The sequence below is a fragment of the Tachyglossus aculeatus genome, chromosome 17 (genome assembly GCF_015852505.1).
Source record: "Tachyglossus aculeatus isolate mTacAcu1 chromosome 17, mTacAcu1.pri, whole genome shotgun sequence".
Classification (NCBI taxonomy): Eukaryota; Metazoa; Chordata; class Mammalia; order Monotremata; family Tachyglossidae; genus Tachyglossus; species Tachyglossus aculeatus.
Genome location: NC_052082.1, coordinates 45,202,425 through 45,218,990, shown reverse-complemented (window position 1 = coordinate 45,218,990; position 16,566 = coordinate 45,202,425).

The following is a 16,566-nucleotide window of genomic DNA, read 5'->3' as shown; positions in this document are numbered from 1 at the left end:
AACAAAATTAGAAGATTATCTTGTGAGGATTGAAAAGACCAAACTAGGGGGTAGTGGGAGAAGAGAGTAGTTAAATAGGAGGGGAAGAGTTTATAGAGTGCCATAAATCCAGTGGTCAGGAGTTTCTCCCGTAAAATGGAGATAAATAAGGGGTGGAATCCCTGCAAACAGCATAGGCAGATATTAAAGCTACGCTTATTATAAGTTGTAAAGCATCTTAGTAAGAACTAAAGTTGTGTTGGGAGAATTTTCCAGATGATCTTTAGCATATGCTAACTCCAACATTCAGGTCCCATGGCTATGTAGAATAAATTGAACAAAGCTGGACCTTTTACGTATAGCCGTCATGTTCTATTTGCAACGAATGGATCAAATGGAGCCTCTCCAGCTAGCACAGCCAGTCATTCCATCAGGAAGCACTCGGAATCTCGACGGACTTTTCACCGCAGCTAAATTTACTAATCTTTTGATGGTGTGGAATATTTTCAAAAGGTCTATCAAATTCTATTCTACGATTCCATTTGCTGTTCTGGACTTAATATTGGTACAGTAAGGCCCTTGTTTTAGCAAAGTAAATACTTTTTACCCCTTCCTGCTATAAAGAGGGGATGTCTGCATGTTCGTATTTTGGGAATTTAGGTTCATACCGAAATCATGCTAAGTTCATTCTGGGCAGGGAACGTTTCTGTTAATTTTGTTGCATAGTACTCTCCCAGGTGCTTAGTACAGTGCTCTGCATATAGTAAATGTAACATTGATTGATTGATTGATAAAGCTGGAAGGGATTAGCAGCCAGGAAGCCTCCCCCAACCTCAGTGAGAGACCCCTGCTTTAGAGCAGGATCACATAGTCTGCACACAGTAAGCACTCAATAAATACGATTGATTATAAAAGATAGTTTCCCCCTTTTGGGAGGCTAAATCTTTGACACCATGCATGAGGTAAGCTATTTACCTGTATGGTCTCGGGGTACACTAGCTGAAAGCAATCCAGCTGGAGGGGTGAAAATTGGGTGAATTAGGGTAACCTTATGAACTCTGATGGTTTGGGGTCAGTAATGGCCTAACGGTAGCAGTACAGTAGCAAGGCTGACACAGTGCAGGAAAAGGGATTTTGGTCAAAAGCTTTTTGAATACTCAGATTTGGAAGGAAGAAAACAGGGACATGGCACATTTCTTTCTTAAATCTCTAGGTGAAAGTTTAGGAAAAATAGGCCAAAACAGTCTTCAGTGTTATCAAAAACAATTCTATAAAGAAGCAATTACAAATAAATTTGATCACCTATGGTAAGGAAAACTATGCTTACTAAGTTAATTCATATCACTTGCTTTCACTATGTATTTTACATAGAAAGCAGGGAATTAGGGAGAGTTATTCCAACAACACTCATCTATAATAATAATTATTATTATTTGCTAAGGGCTTACAGTGTGCCAGGCACTGTACTAAGCGCTGGGATGGATACAAGCAAATCGGGCTGGACACAGTCCCTGTCCCACCTGGGGCTCACATTCTCATTCCCCATTTTAAAGATGAGGTAACTGAGGCGTAGAGAAGTGAAATGACTTGCCCAAGGCCGCACAGCAGACAAGTGGCAGAGCTGGGATTAGAACTTGTACATATTTACTACTTGTACATCGTGGCTCAGTGGAAAGAGCGCAGGCTTTGGAGTCAGAGGTGATGGGTTCAAATTCCGGCTCTGCCAAACTGTCAGCTATGTGACTTTGGGCAAATCACTTAACTTCTTTGTGCCTCAGTTACCTCATCTGTAAAATGGGGATTAAAACTGGGAGCCCCCCCATGGGACAACGTGATCACCTTGTAACCTCCCCAGCGCTTAGAACAGTGCTTTGCACATAGTAAGCGCTTAACAAATACCATTATTATTATTATTATTATTATTATTATTATTATTATTACTATTCTACTTGTACATATTTACTATTCTATTTATTTTGTTAATGATGTCATGTAGCTTTAATTCTATTTGTTCTGACGATTTTGACACCTGTCTGCGTGTTTTGTTTTGTTGTCTGTCCCCCCCTTCTAGACTGTGAGCCCGTTGTTGGGTAGGGACCGTCTCTATATGTTGCCAATTTGTACTTCCCAAGCGCTTAGTACAGTGCTCTGCACATAGTAAGCGCTCAATAAATACGATTGATGATGATGATCACAATGTGATGTCAGAAAGAACAGTTGTGTTCATTCGATTCATCGTCATCACCAATGTCAGTCAAACCACCTATATTACAATGCAAATGTTTTTACTTAATACATGGTTCATCATGCATGTAACCCATGTTATAGGAGAATCATATATATAAATTTTAAAATCTTGTCTTCACGTGTTGTCTTGATTCTCCTTAGGCTGAGTTTTCCCTAATGATACGCTCCTAATGGAGTAATTCCCCAAGATAAGCAATACGTAGCTTTGTCAGATATTTAGTTTGGTTTCCACAATTTAGAAAACATTGCAGAAACAAAAACAAATCTATGATAAAGTTATGTTTGTTTTTGGAAACAATGGCATCAACTTTATTTTCCCAGACATTTAATCTTCAGACTATAGGGTAGCTTATCCTATCTATAGAGCAGTCTCACTTCCAAAGTTCTCACACAGTTGGGTCTTCAGTAAAGATTTAAATGTATAAGTGGAAAGCTTTTCAGAATATCTTCATTTCTTTGAAACAAAGATCAGCTTCTTTGTGGTACACACTGAAGTGCATGACATCAGTACACGCCTTTATTAGTAATGAAATCTGCTTTGAATGTTTGATTTCTTCCTTCTGAATAGGTAGCAATAGAGTTGAATCAGTTCGCTCAATTCATTCAGTCAGTGTATTTAAAAAGTTAAATTGGATTAGGATTTTTTTAAAATATCTTAGCCTCTTTTGGGTGTCCTGTTGGGGATAAGTTTACCAGCTGGCAATGTTGAAATTAAGCCTCGCCAACTATGGGTTTCTCGGCCAAATATAATTCTAGCTTGTGTAGCAACGCCTCCTGCCGCTTTGTCCCTAGAGCACCAGAAGGAGTTACAAGCTGAAGTGTTTTCACATTTTCTATCTATATGCACAGGACGGACAAGCTCTGGGTGCGGTGTTTAGTCTGATGCCACCAAGATTTACTGCAAGGAGAATCACTTCGTAGTCGCAGCTTCAAATTGCTATGAAAAAGTTTGGTTATACTTAAGGAGGAAAAGTCTAGGTGTTGCTAACGATGAGTGAAGCGATCAGTCAACTAATGGTATTATTGAGCACTTACTGGGTGTGGAGCACTGGGATAAGCGTTTGGGACAGTACAATACAACAGAGTTGGTAGATATGGTCTCTGCCCACGAGGAGTTTACAGCCTCGAGAAGGAGCTTAGCCCTGTTCTCGTTGTCATCAGAATTTATTGAGTACCCACTGAATGCTTTCCTAACGCTGAAAACAATAACTTCTCAAAATAACCAGCTGGCTTTCTCTTTCTCTATGACTCAGAAAGAATCTTGAACATCCACCAAGACAGAAGCAACAAGACGGAAAAAGCTACAGTGGAGATTCCACGCTCCCAAACAGCCTTTCTCCAACTCCCACAAATTGCCTTGAAGAAGTCTTTTCTTGCAGTATTTTCGCTCTGCCCCCTGGTAAGCAGGAGATCTGCCAGGAACTTTAGTCAAAAGATAAAGCCCTCCTCGAAGCATTTTTGCAGGAAAACCAAAACAAACAGAACAGTGAGGCATTTTCCCAAAAATAAAGCAAAGCTGGGCAGCTTTCATTCAAGCCTAAAACATTTCTGATGTTTTCACAGCTTCGGGTGGTTTTTTTTGTTTTGTTTTAGTGGCACTTTGTTAAGCGCTTGTTGTATGTCAAGCACTATTCTAAGTACTGGGGTAGATACAAGTTAATCAGGTCAAACAGTCCCTGTCCCAAAAGGGGGTCAGTCTTATTAGGAGAGAGAAAAAGCATTGAGTTCCCATTTAACAGATGATGACACTGAGGCACAGAGAAGTTAAGTGACTTGCTGAAGGTTGCACAGCAGGCAACTGAAGAGCTGGGATTAGAATCTAGACCCTCTAACTGCTAGACTCATGCTCTTTCCACTAGGCCTACTGCTTCCTTTTGCTTTAAATGTGGGACAAATATCTTCTCTGGAGTAAGCTCCATAGCCTCTAGATCAATCCAGTTATGCCTCTGAATAGGCTTTTCTGATAAAAAAAATTCAGGTCAGTAAGTGCCTCCCTACACTCCAGACTTCATTAATACTGTGAATTTTCATAAGGTGATCAATGCAAGGTCCCTTTGTAACCAATTGAAGGCTTACTGTATGCAGAGCACAGTACTAAGTGCTTAAGGGAGCATAATACAATAGATTCTGTAGGCACAATTCCTTCCCTCCAGTTTACAGTCTAGTGGAGGAGCTTAAAGGATTATTTCCAATTTCAATTATCTTCCAAGCTCCCAAAATATCTTTAGTGGACTGCAAATTGGACCCAAGGTAGGAAACATGAGGAAATCCTCAATCCTACCGAGCGTGAGGCATTGTGCTGAGCATTTGGGAGAGTGTACTGGACGCAAGTCACACGATCTCTGGCCCCAAGGAAGGCAGCTTCTCTCTTCTTGTCTTATGCTGTCGAGTCGTCTCCGATCCAGAGCGACTCCATGGGCACATCTCTCCCAGAACGCCCCGCCTCCTTCTGCTATCATTCTGGTAGTGGATTCATAGAGTTTTCTTGGTAAAAATATGGAAGTGGTTTACCATTGCCTTCTTCTGCGCAGTGAATTTTGAGTCTCCACACTCGACTCTCTCCCACGCCGCTGCTTCCCGGCACAGGTGAGTTTTGATCCGTAGCCGATTGCCTTCCACTCGCTAGCCACTGCCCAAGCTAGGAATGGAATGGGAATGCCTCTGCTTGACTCTCCCTCCCTTTCCCAAGCCCTTGCTCTGCACACAGTAAGTGCTCAATAAATACCACTGATTTATTGAGTGAGTGAATCCTTGCTTGACACTTTTTAAATTCCATTAGCAGCCTCAAACCCTTCCCCTGGGGTCGGCCCCAGGGTTTGGCCTGAGTCCTTATAGTGGCACCGACCCCTGTCCCAGAGAGCACCATGGTGCTCGAAAAAAACAACACTTACTCTAGACCTATAGTACTTGTGCCAGGCCATTCATTGAATCGTATTTATTGAGCGCTTACTGTGTGCAGAGCACTGTACTAAGCGCTAAGCACTGTACTAAGGCCAGAGTTAGCTGCCCTGCCAACCCAGCTCAAGCAGAGAGCAGATTTATGAAGGTAGAGCCCTTTAACTCAGGCCACGTTCAAGAAGGTAGGCAAGGAAAATAATAATAATAATAATCATGGTATTTGTTAATAATAATAATAATATTAAAGCGCGTACTATGTGCTAAGCACTGTACTAAGCGCTGGGGCAGATGCAAGCAAATCGGGTCGGACACAATCCCACTTGGAGCTCACGGTCCCAATCTCCAAATTACAGATGAGGTGAGATAAGGCCCAGAGAAGTGAAGTGACTTGCCCGAGGCCACACAGCAGAGAAGTGGCGGAACCAGCATTAGAACCTGCGACCTTCTGACTCCGAGGCCCTTGCTCTATCCACTATGCCATGTTGCCAACTTGTACTTCCCAAGCGCTTAGTACAGTGCTCTGCACACAGTAAGCGCTCAATAAATACGATTGATTAATTGATTGATTGCCATGTCGGGGATACAGCTCTGCCTGGAAGAAGCGGCATGGCCCAGTGGATAGAGCACCTGCCTGGGAGTCAGAAGGTCTTGGGTCCTAGTCCTGGATCTTTCACTTGTCTGCTGTGTGACTTTGGGCAAGTCACTTAATTTCTCTGGGCCTCAGTTACCTCATCTGTAAAATGGAGATTAAGACTGTGAGCCCCACGTGGGATATGGACTGTGTCCAACCTAATTAGCTTGTATCTGTCCCAGTGCTTAGTATAATGCCTGGGACATAGTAAGCGCTTAACAAACACCTTGAAAAAAAAATGCTTGCTAAGTCCCCCGGACCATTTCTCCCAGGGTTTCAGCCAGGGGAAGGTGAGAGATTTCACTTCTCTTTGGGTTCCTGTAACTAGAGTCAAAAAATGGCCCACAGAAGAAATCCGGCCTGCCAAGTGATTTAATCGGGCCTGGCTGGGGCCTAGCCCCTTCAGCCTGTGGCAGGGGTACAGGGAACAGCTTTGCCGTAGATCTCATCAAGCGCTTAGTACAGTGCTCTGCACACAGTAAGCGCTCAATAAATACGATTGATGATGATGATCTCATCTGGCCAGCTGTGGCTCTGAGAGTAACAAGGGTGTGTTGGGGGGGAGGAAGAAGCGGGGCACTTCAGTGGTATCAACCGGATGCTTCCTCCTCTGCGGCTGTTTACTGTAGGCCTGGAGACAGTTACAGAAAGGGATTAGTTCCTGTGGGTCTAAATAATCACCCTTCCAAGAAGTAGAGATATTAGCTAAAATGCTGGGATCATCAGGGGACCAGGTCGGCTCCTGGAAGTGCCACTGCAATGAGCAATTAGCTTTCAGTTTGCCCTTTGATACTACCAGTACCTCTTAGAGGTAAATGATTTTACTCCATCCCTTCCCCCCAACTCTCCTTTAAAGCCCTTGCTGAGAAGGTGGTTTTGGTCTCTCTTCCGCGACTTTCCCAAATCAATCAATCAATCAATCAATCGTATTTATTGAGTGCTTACTATGTGCAGAGCACTGTACCAAGCGCTTGGGAAGTACAAATTGGCAACACATAGAGACAGTCCCTACCCAACAGTGGGCTCACAGTCTAAAAGGGGGAGACAGAGAACAGAACCAAACATACCAACAAAATAAAATAAATAGGATAGAAATGTACAAGTAAAATAAATAAATAAATAAATAAATAAATAAATAGAGTGATAAATATGTACAACCATATATACATATATACAGGTGCTGTGGGGAAGGGAAGGAGGTAAGATGGGGGGATGGAGAGGGGGACGAGGGGGGAGGCCCAAAATTTAATATCTCACTGGATTTAGTTTATTTGTCTCGCCCAACCTCTTAGCAGGGGACCACTGGGTTTCTTGGGACATAGTTGACATCTTATGTACTGTGTCTTAGCAAATCAGAATTTGCTAAGCTTTCTTAACTTGAGTTCTGGAAGGTTTAACTAGAGGTTAGTGAAAGGCAGACTACTATTCTCCCCATCTTCAAAGTGCTTCTGGAATCACAACTTAGTTCAGTGCTCCACACAAGATAGGTACTCAATAAGTACCGTCAATCAATTGATAAATGGAATTTGCTGAGAGTTTACTGTGTGAGCTCACCTCCTCCAGGAGGCCTTCCCAGACTGAGCCCCTTCCTTCCTCTCCCCCTCGTTCCCCTCTCCATCCCCCCATCTTACCTCCTTCCCTTCCCCACAGCACCTGTATATATGTATATATGTTTGTACATATTTATTACTCTATTTATTTATTTATTTTACCTGTACATATCTATTCTATTTATTTTATTTTGTTAGTATGTTTGGTTTTGTTCTCTGTCTCCCCGTTTTAGACTGGGAGCCCACTGTTGGATTGGGACTGTCTCTATATGTTGCCAACTTGTACTTTCCAAGCGCTTAGTACAGTGCTCTGCACACAGTAAGCACTCAATAAATACGATTGATTGATTGTACTAAGCAAAGAGTATAGTGCAAGAGTTGGTAGACACGTTCCCCGCCCACAGGGAGCTTACAGTCTAGAATACGAGACAGACATTAAAATAAGTTTAGGATATACACATAAGCAATCGTTTTCTCGCTTGTGTACATAAGTACTATGGGGCTGAGGGTGGGTGAATATTTTATGCTTAAAGGGTACTAATCCAAGATGCAGAAGGGAGAGAGAGTAGGGGAAAAGAGGGCTTCATTGGGGAAGGCCTCTTATCTCTCCGGTCGTTCTTTCTCAGTCTCTTTTGCAGGCTCCTCCTCCCCCTCCCATCCTCTTACTGTGGGGGTTCCCCAAGGTTCAGTGCTTGGTCCCCTTCTGTTCTCAATATACACCCACTCCCTTGGTGACGTCATTCGCTCCCACGGCTTCAACTATCATCTCTACGCTGATGACACCCAGATCTCCATCTCTGCCCCTGCTCTCTCCCCCTCCCTCCAGGCTCGCATCTCCTCCTGCCTTCAGGACATCTCCATCTGGATGTCCGCCCGCCACCTAAAGCTCAACATGTCGAAGACTGAGCTCCTTGTCTTCCCTCCCAAACCTTGTCCTCTCCCTGACTTTCCCATCTCTGTTGACGGCACTACCATCCTTCCCGTCTCACAAGCCCGCAACCTTGGTGTCATCCTCGACTCCGCTCTCTCATTCACCCCTCACATCCAAGCCGTCACCAAAACCTGCCGGTCTCAGCTCCGCAACATTGCCAAGATCCGCCCTTTCCTCTCCATCCAAACCGCTACCCTGCTAATTCAAGCTCTCATCCTATCCCATCTGGACTACTGCACTAGCCTTCTCTCTGATCTCCCATCCTCGTGTCTCTCTCCACTTCAATCCATACTTCATGCTGCTGCCCGGATTATCTTTGTCCAGAAACGCTCTGGACATATTACTCCCCTCCTCAAAAACCTCCAATGGCTACCGATCAATCTGCGCATCAGGCAGAAACTCCTCACCCTGGGCTTCAAGGCTCTCCATCACCTGGCCCCCTCCTACCTCACCTCCCTTCTCTCCTTCTACTGCCCAGCCCGCACCCTCCGCTCCTCCACCACTAATCTCCTCACTGTACCTCACTCTCGCCTGTCCCGCCATCGACCCCCGGCCCACATCATCCCCCGGGCCTGGAATGCCCTCCCTCTGCCCATCCGCCAAGCTAGCTCTCTTCCTCCCTTCAAGGCCCTGCTGAGAGCTCACCTCCTCCAGGAGGCCTTCCCAGACTGAGCCCCTTCTTTCCTCTCCCCCTCGTCCCCCTCTCCATCCCCCCGTCTTACCTCCTTCCCTTCCCCACAGCACCTGTATATATGTATATATGGTTGTACATATTTATTACTCTATTTATTTATTTATTTATTTATTTTACTTGTACATTTCTATCCTACTTATTTTATTTTGTTGGTATGTTTGGTTCTGTTCTCCGTCTCCCCCTTTTGGACTGTGAGCCCACTGTTGGGTAGGGACTGTCTCTATATGTTGCCAACTTGTACTTCCCAAGCGCTTAGTACAGTGCTCTGCACACAGTAAGTGCTCAATAAATACGATTGATTGATTGATTGATTGATTGATTGGAGGAGATGTGGTCTTAATAACACTTTGAAGTGGTCTGTTGGATATGGAGGGGGAGGGAATTTCAGGTCAAAGGGAGGACATGGGTAAGGGGTTGGCAGCGAGATAGATGAAATCGAGGCACAGTGAGTAATTTGGCAATAGAGGAACGAAGTGTGCAGACTGAATTATAGTAGGAAATCAGTGAGGTAAGATAGGAAGGGTGAGCGTAATGTAGGAGGGATGAGCTGATTAAGGGCTTTAAAGCTGTTTGATGGGAAGATGTTTCTGTTTGATGTGGAGGTGAATGGGCAACTACCTACTTACTATTCATGCTATAAAAGCTTTTTCCTACATTTCATAAAATCTCACTCAAATTCATCCTGAAGTAGGTAGGATTTATTATTCATTTTAATGGCTGTCTCCCCCTCCAAGACTGTTTTATTCATATTAATGTCTGTCTCCCCCTTTAGACTTTAAGCTCATTGTGGACAGGGAACATGTCAGCTAATTCTGTTGCATTGTGCTCTCCCAACTGCTTTGCACAGTTCATTATTATTATGGTATTTGTTAAGCACTTACTATGTCCCAGGCACCGTACTAAGCTCTGGGGTGGATAAAAGCAAATCGGGTGGGATTCAGTCCCTGCCCCACAGTCTCAACCCTTACAGATAAGGGAACTGAGGCCCAGAGAAGTAAAGTGAGTTGCCTAAGGTCACATAGCAGACAAACGGCAGAGCCGAATTAGAATTCATGACCTCCTCACTTCCAGGCCTGTGCTCTATGCACTACACCATGATGCTTCTCCTGATTAGACTGTGAGCCCACTTTTAGACTGTGAGCCCACTGTTGGGTAGGGACTGTCTCTATATGTTGCCAATTTGTACTTCCCAAGCACTTAGTACAGTGCTCTGCCCATAGTAAGCGCTCAGTAAATACGATTGATTGATTAGAAGCCAGGTCGCTGATTCCCAGGCCCACGCTCTTTCCACTAGGCCATGTTGCTTCAGTTCAATTCTGCACTGAAAGTTGTTCAGTGTATCATCCGTTCTTAACAACACTCTTCATCATCATCATCATCATCAATCGTATTTATTGAGCGCTTACTATGTGCAGGGCACTGTACTAAGCGCTTGGGAAGTACAAGCTGGCAACATATAGAGACAGTCCCTACCCAACAGTGGGCTCACAGCCTAAAAGGGGGAGACAGAGAACAAGACCAAACATACTAACAAAATAAAATAGAATAGATATGTACAAGTAAAATAAGTAAATAGAGTAATCATCATCATCAATCGTATTTATTGAGTGCTTACTATGTGCAGAGCACTGTACTGAGCACTTGGGAAGTACAAGTTGGCAACATATAGAGACAGTCCCTACCCAACAGTGGGCTCACAGTCTAAAAGGGGGAGACAAAACCAAACATACTAACAAAATAAAATAAATAGAATAGATATGTACAAGTAAAAGAAGTAAATAAATAAATAGAGTAATCATCATCATAATCAATCGTATTTACTGAGTGCTTACTGTGTGCAGAGCACTGTACTAAGCGCTCGGGAAGTACAAATTGAAAACATATAGAGACAGTCTAAAAGGGGGAGACAAAACCAAACATACTAACAAAATAAAATAAATAGAATAGATATGTACAAGTAAAATAAGTAAATAAATAAATAATCATCATCATAATCAATCGTATTTACTGAGTGCTTACTGTGTGCAGAGCACTGTACTAAGCGCTTGGGAAGTACAAATTGGCAACATATAGAGACAGTCTAAAAGGGGGAGACAAAACCGAACATACTAACAAAATAAAATAAATAGAATTAGATACGTACAAGTAAAATAAGTAAATAAATAGAGTAATCATCATCATCATCAATCTTCACCCACCTATAGTACCAGAAGACCAGAAAGCCACCTCCGTCCCATTCCAGATAATAAAACGGGAATAATCCTGACCCACAGCTAGTAGCTTTAAGGGGGAAGCAGCTGTAGCAGCAGGGTGAGTCGGGGTTGTGGTCCAGCTGCCCATCTGACCCCACGATATCTCCTGTGGCTGACCTTGCCTTCAATCAATCAATCAATCAATCGTATTTATTGAGCGCTTACTATGTGCAGAGCACTGTACTAAGCGCTTGGGAAGTACAAATTGGCATCACATAGAGACAGTCCCTACCCAACAGTGGGCTCACAGTCTAAAAGGGGGAGACAGAGAACAAAACCAAACATACTAACAAAATCAAATAAATAAATAGAGTAATAAATATGTACAAACATATATCCATATATACAGGTGCTGTGGGGAAGGGAAGGAGGTAAGATGGGGGGGATGGAGAGGGGGACGAGGGGGAGAAGAAGGAAGGGGCTCAGTCTGGGAAGGCTTCCTGGAGGAGGTGAGCTCTCAGCAGGGCCTTGAAGGGCCTTGCCTTCTTAGGTCGTTTCTATTTCTTCCTCCAAGGAGCCGCTGGAGTTGCTATAAATATGGCCTTCTGAGGCAAGGTCGGCCACAAGTAATTTGCACGGCCAGGGGAGCAGTAGGAAAGGTCTCTCTACGGTTGCAACTCCCTGCTGCTATTGCTGCTGTACCTGCTGGGATCCAAATGGGCAATAGTTGCAGGAAGCTTCCTGCCTCGCTCCTATAGCTCCTATTGTACTATGCGCTCAATACAGTGCTCTGCACTGGTACTGGGGTAGATACAAGCTGATCTGGTTGGACACAGTCCCTTTCCCACAGAGGGCTCACAGTCTTAATCCCCATTTTACGGATGAGGTAACCGAGGCGCAGAGAAGTTAAGTGACTTGCCCAAGGTCACGCAGCAGACAAGTGGCAGAGCCGGGATTAGAACCCAGGTCTTTCCAGACTCCCGGGCCGTGCCAGAAAAGCAGTGGAAAGAGCACGGGCTTTGGAGTCAGACGTCATGGGCTCGAGTCCCGGCTCTGCCACGTGTCTGCCGTGTGACCTTGGGTAAGTCACTTAGCTTCTCGGAGCCTCAGTTACCTCATCTGTAAAATGGGGATGATGACTGTAAGGCCCAAGTGGGGCAACCTGATCACCTTGTATCCCCCACCCCGGCGCTTAGAACAGTGCTTTGCACTTAGTAAGCGCTTAACAAATGCCGCCTTTTAGACTGTGAGCCCACTGTTGGGTAGGGACCGTCTCTATATGTTGCCAACTTGTACTTCCCAAGCGCTGAGTACAGTGCTCTGCACACAGCAAGCGCTCAATAAATACGATTGATGATGATGATGCCGCTCCTCTCATCGAATACCACTGACTGATTGCCCCTCTATGCCACTTCAGGGTATCTTTTTCCGGCGATTTCAGTTTGAAGCAGGCTCCCCGCTTTCCTCTTCCCTCACTCCCTTCTGTGTCACCGTGCCTTGCTCCCTTTGTTCTTCCCCCATCCCAGCCCCACGGCAATTATGTAAACATCTATCATTTATTTATTATTATTATTACTTATTCATTTATTTACTTATTTATTTATTTATTTATTTATTGTTTAAATCTAAATAAATAAATAAATAAATAAATAAATAAAATTTATTTATTTATTTATTATTATTATTATTTATTAATGTTTGTCTCCTCCCCTTTAGAAGGTAAACTCACTGTGGGCAGGGAATGTCTGTGTTTCCTGTAATATTGTACTCTCCCAAACGCTTAGTAAAGTGCTCTGCACACAGTCAGCACTCAATAAATACAATTGAATATAATAAATACAATTCCTCAACAGGAATAAGACTGGGGATAGAAGTCTAGTGGCAGGCAAGTGGATCCCTCACTTGTTCCTCTCTCCTGTTTGGGGTAAAGGCTTCCCTGGTGAGTACTGACAGTGTGTTTTAGGGGGAGATGTGATGGGAGAAAGTTGTATATATGTGTCTCTGTCACTCCTGCTTATGTCTAGCTGTCTGCCTGTCTCTGTCCCTCTCCCTTTCTCTCTGTCCCCTCTCTCTTTGCTTCTATCTTCCTCATGTCTCTCTCTTCCCTGTTTCTCTTTTCCCTTCCCTTCCCTTTCTTCTCTCTCTCCCCATCTCTCTCCCTACCTATCTAGCACTCTTTCTGTCTCTGTTTACTGCCTTTCCCCCGCTCCCCTCAACCCAAATCTGATATATGTTGCCAATTTGTACTTCCCAAGCGCTTAGTACAGTGCTCTGCACATAGTAAGCGCTCAATAAATGCGATTGATGATGATGATGATATCATTGGCCCCACTCCCATTGAAATCCCACACCCTGGAAATCCCGCTCCATGGACCTGTTTTTCATTAAGGAAAATATGGTCATTTTACATTCTAACAAAGTTTCACCTGTTATTTAAAGTAAAAAAAGTTAGACAATATAATCATGGAAAGGAGAGATTAAAATAGGCCACTGGAAGCAGTAGACATCCTATTCATTTAGATCAACAAGGCTGATGCGGTTCGTGGCCTATTTTTATTCTCTATTAATGGGGGCTGCAGAGAAGCCGGGAAAGTCCGACTTAGGCTCTATCTGGGAGTTTTTTTAGATATTTTATGCTATATATTTCAGTGTTTTTTTATCACCAGACTTACTTTAAAATCCACCATCCACCAGAATCAGCATGGCCTAGTAGATAGGGCATGGGCCTGGGAATTAGAGAAGGACTTGGGTTCTCTGTGCCTCAGTTACCTCACTTGTAAAATGGGGAGTAAGACTGTGAGCCTTATGCGTTCAACCTGATTGGCTTGTATCTACCCCAGCGTTTATTACAGTGCCTGGCACTTAGTAAGGGCTCAACAAATACCATTAAAAAAAAAATCCACCAGGACTGGGCTATCTGCTGCTTTTGCCTACCTCTTTACCCTCGACCAGCGCTGCTTCTTGGAGAACCCAAGACCCAAGTAAGGGACGTCTACGGAGGTCATCATGGCCCACAGCTACCTGAGTCTCCTCAGCCATCATCATCAACGTCATCATCAACATCATTATCATCATCGGGTTTTTTCATAGCATTTGTTAAGCGCTGAGATAGATACAAGTTAATCAGGTAGGAGACTGTCTCTGCCCACATGGGGCTCACAGTCTAAGTAGGAGGGAGAACAGGGACTGAATCCCCATTTTACAATTGAAGAAACTGAGGCACATAGAAGTGAAGTGACTTGCACAAGGTCACACAGCGGAGTCTACATTAGAACCCAGGTCCTCAGGCTCCCAGGCCCGTGGTTTATCCACTTGGCCACGCTGCTTTCCTTTAAGAGCTTTACTGAGCACTTACTATGTACAGAACACTATACTAAGTGCCTGGGAGAGAACGATACAACAGAGTTGGCGGACACGTTCCTGCTCACAGAATGGGGACTTCTTAGGCGTGTTGCACAGTCTTTTAGACTGTGAGCCCTTTTAGACTGTGAGCCCACTATTGGGTAGGGACTGTCTCTATATAATAATAATAATGGCATTTATTAAGCGCTTACTATGTGCAAAGCACTGTTCTAAGCACCGGGGAGGTTACAAAGTGATCAGGTTGTCCCACGTGGGGCTCACAGTCCTAATCCCCATTTTACAGATGAGGTAACTGAGGCACAGAGAAGTTAAGTGACTTGCCCAAAGTCACACAGCTCTTCTAGACTCTGAGCCCACCGTTGGGTAGGGGCCGTCTCTATATGTTGGCAACTTGTACTTCCCAAGCGCTTAGTACAGTGCTCTGCACACAGTAAGTGCTCAATAAATACGATTGATGATGATGATGCACTGGGGAACTGACCCCCTCACCTACTTTCCCCTTCTCCGTCTGGCCTTACTTATTAATAACAACAACAACAATAATACTAATGATAATAATAATGGCATTTTTTAAGCACTTACTATGTGCCAGGCTTTGTCCTAAGCGCTGGGATGGAGACTAACTAGTCAAGTTGGACCTAGTTCCTGTCCCACCTGAGACTCACAGTCTTAATACCCATTTTACAGATGAGGTAACTTCACAGAGGAAGTGAAGTGACTTGTCCAAGGTCACACAGCAGAGAAGCGGCAGAGATGAGATTGGAAGCTGGTCCTTCTGATTCCCAGGTCCATGTGCTATCAACTAGGCCACTCTGCTTCACTCTTTACTATTTCACTACTTCACTGTTTCTTCTCCTCCTTCTTTCTCTATTTTCTGACATCCTTTGCCACCGCCCGCCGACTCTCCTTCTTCCCCAGCATTCTTTTTCTTTTCTTTTCTTCTCCCTCTCCTTTTCTCCCCCCTCTTCTTTCCACCTCGGTCCTCTCCTTGCCTTTCCCTTTCTCCTCCCTCTGTCTCCTTTGACTCTCTCCGCGATCTTGGTCCTGCCCTTCAGGTAAAATGACTAGGCTTCCGATCACGCTGTCTGAGGTTCCCCAAACTGGCAGCAGAGTGAGATGAAAGGCTGGAAAAGTCTGAAATACTGAATAATATGGAATCGGTGTGGCCTAGTGGGAAGAGCCTGGGAATCAAAGGACCTGGTTTCTAAATTCCTGTTCTGCCACTTTTCTGCTTTGTGAACCTGGGCAAGTCGCTTAGCTTTTCTGTGTTCCGGTTTCCTTATCCTTAAAATTCATTCATTCATTCATTCAATCGTATTTATTGAGCGCTTACTGTGTGCAGAGCACTGTACTAAGCGCTTGGGAAGTACAAGACGGCAACAGGGAATCTCATACTTAGAATGAGAACCCTGGTTTGGGCAGGGGCTGTGTCTGACCTGAATACCTTTTATCTACTCCGGTGCTGACTACAGTGCTTGGTACATAATAATAATGATGGCATTTATTGAGCGCTTACTATGCGCAAAGCACTGTTCTAAGGGCTGGGGAGGTTACAAGGTGATCAGGGCGTCCCATGGGGGGCTCACAGTTGTAATCCCCATTTTACAGATGAGGTAACTGAGGCACAGAGAAGTTAAGTGACTTGCCCAAAGTCACACAGCTGACAATTGTTGGAGCTGGGATTTGAACCCATGACCTCTGACTCCAAAGTCCATGCTCTTTCCACTGAGCCACATTGCTTCTCTAATATATTGTTATATATATATGCTTCTCTAATACATAGTTAGCGCTTAACAAACACCACAATTATTGTCAGCCAGCCAGGCAGATATCCTGAAATTAGCATGCGTTTAGAGACAGGACTAGACAGGACTCCTTAATTTTTATTTTTTCCTCATGGCCCTGGAACTCTTATCATTCTGTCAGAATCTAACATTAGATTTGTCCCGTATAGCAATGGAGCCAAAATGATACTTTCAAAGAAAAGTGTTTCTCCCCTTAGCACATTTGCCTTCGTAGAAATGATCATATGTTCACACTGATCAATCTTTGTTGCTGAGAGAAATCCTACTTGCCTAATT